Genomic DNA, 2,763 nt, shown 5'->3' with positions numbered 1-2,763 from the left:
TGCTATAAACTAACAAGCCAGACACAAGTAGGTTCTTTCCTGAAATATCTCATTTAAACCTCTTAACATGCCTATGAATTAGATATCATTATTCCCCTTTTTAAAAGTAAGAAACTGAGACTTGAAAACTTAACTTACCCAAGTTCTCACATTTAACTATAGACTTGACACTTAAATTGGGTAACCATATAATTTATTATATTACTTGTGATAGTACTGGGACTGAAAGGGACAACAGGTTTAAACCAGTCCTGTCATAGCAAACAAGGGAAAAAGGTCACCCTTCATTTTAACCTAAGTCTGTCTCTACTACTCGCATTCTGACATCGCTTAACCTTTCACAAGCCGACCCACACCAAGTCTTTTAAAACCATCTCATGCCATCACAAAAAGTTCTATCAAACAATGTCTAGCATCAAAATTAAGCATGAACAAGCTTCACTAGGCCACCTGGCTGATATCTGTATCCACAGAATTGTTGTGTATAGCTTATGTTACAGCCTTTAGCCCAGCTACATTTTATTTTTTATTTTATTTTATTTTATTTTATTATTTATTTTATTTTTTTATTTTTTAGGCGAGGCAACGCTTTGCTGACCTCACAGATTGCAAGGACTTTGTCAGCTTACAATCCCTTATTTTTTCTTTTTTATGCCTACAGCACCTGGTCTTCCTAGGTGGTCTCCCATCTAAGTACTAATCAGGCTTGACCCTGCTTAGCTTCCGAGATCAGACAGTATCAGGCTTGTTCAGGGTGGCATGACCATCAACCCCAGCCACAATTTAAATGACTCAAACCTCAGTGTTTCCATTCTTGTCCTGTACTATTGTTCTACAGAACATAGAGCCAATAACTTGAATTTCATGGCATTTCATTCCTAAAAAATATATTTTACCACTGTTCAGCCTAAGCCTGGTCCTTCCTAGCTGAGGATTTTTGGTTGATTTATAATGAGCATTATAAACATTATAAATGACATGATTTAGAAGTTATTTTCTTTTTGCAGGCTAAAAAAATCACTGTTAGCTTAAAGAATTGTTTAGAATTGTGCATGTTTTCAAAATATTTCCCATCAAAAATTTCTTTGTCAATTGACTATATTGGATGCCTACTCTTTTACTCTGCTTTTATGTTAAGCCTGTCAACCCTTGCCTCCTTTCACCATTTTTTTCCCCAAGCCCTGTGCATTTTCTTGTCATTAGGTACAGAATCAGTGTATGCGCACTCTGGAAAAGTGCCATTAATTTCTATATCTCATTTTAAGGATGATCATGATTTTATTTATAATAAAGATTATCTACTACCTTTACACATATAAAGTTTCAATGAATATATTCCATATGGAATAGTATATAGAGAATATATACACACAGAAATACACAAACACATATATCACAGTAAGGTCATAATAAATTGTTATTTTGTACTTTCAAATGTATTTTGAATTTTTGGAGGCCTATATATAATCGGCATTTTCTTTTTCCTCTTCCTTGCCAGATTTTTTTATTGTTATTGGAAGCAAACTAATCTACCACTCAAACTCCAGAATAATAAAACTGACATTTTAAGAAATACTCTCAAACCCAAACATTTTCATACAGGCCATAAATAGCAATAACAATTTTCTTTCCTTCCTTCCCTCCCTCCCTCCCTCCCTCCCTCCCTTCCTTCCTTCCTTCCTTCCTTCCTTCCTTCCTTCCTTCCTTCCTTCCTTCCTTCCTTCCTTCCTTCCTTCTTTTCTTCTTCTTTCTCTCTTTCCTTTTTTCTTTCCACCAACAAAAGGGCCAGGCCAGCTCTATGGGACAGACACAATTCCAGGTGAAGCGAATACAGAAGTAAACAAGACAAAGCTTCTGATCTCACAAAACTCATCAACTAGTAGGAGGAAATATGAATAAATTAAATGTATTGACAGTGTAGAAAGTACTTTGAAGAAAATTTCTTTAAAAAGTTATGTAAAATATACATTTTCAGATAAACAAAAGCTAAAAGAATCTGTTACCAGTCGATCTGCCTATAAGAAATACTAAAGTTTGTTCTTCAGGACGAAAGGAAATAATACCACATGAAAGAAAAGAGTGAAGAACTTTGGAAATGATACTATGTGGATAAGTACAAGAGAAATTCTTTTATTTCTTTTCACAATTTCTTTAAAAGGCAGGAACAATATGATCACCCATTTATGACAGAAAATCTCAGCAAACTATAGATAGATGATAATTTCCTCAATCTGATAAAAGGCATCTATAAAAAGCTACAGCTAACATGATGATTGTGTTCAGTGAAAAACTGAACATTTCCCTCAGAATCAGGAACAAGGCAAGGATATGTGCTATGACCACTTTTAGTTGATGTTGTACTTCAAGAACTACCCATTGCAGTAGGGAGAAAAATAAATGGAAGACATAGAGACTGGGAAGGAAGACATAAAACTGTCTTTATTTGCAGATGGCTTGATTGTTTACATAAAAACAATTCAAACAAATCTATGAAAGAAACCACTAGCAGTAATAAGTGAATTTTGCTAGGTCCCAGGACACATGGTCAATACATAAAAAAAAAAATCAATTTTATTTCTAAATGCTAGCCACAAATGGTTGGAAAATAAAACTTAAAAAAACAACATTATATTATACTATCTATTACTGCATAGTAAATTATCATAAGCACAATAACTTAAAATTACAATAAACATTTATTATCTCACAATTTCTATGGATCAGGAATTTGAGAACAACTTAGTTTGGTGATTCTAGGCCTCA

At 33.8% G+C, this 2,763-nt stretch overlaps 1 pseudogene; it reads right to left on the bottom strand.

Annotated features, from left to right (window-relative positions):
- Positions 1–652: 652 nt before the first annotated feature.
- On the bottom strand, positions 653–771 carry LOC111738505 (annotated as a pseudogene).
- Between the last annotated feature and the right edge of the window lie 1,992 nt (positions 772–2,763).

The sequence above is a fragment of the Pteropus vampyrus genome, unplaced genomic scaffold, assembly GCF_000151845.1.
Source record: "Pteropus vampyrus isolate Shadow unplaced genomic scaffold, Pvam_2.0 Scaffold39, whole genome shotgun sequence".
Classification (NCBI taxonomy): Eukaryota; Metazoa; Chordata; class Mammalia; order Chiroptera; family Pteropodidae; genus Pteropus; species Pteropus vampyrus.
This window is presented reverse-complemented; position numbering and strand designations above follow the sequence as displayed.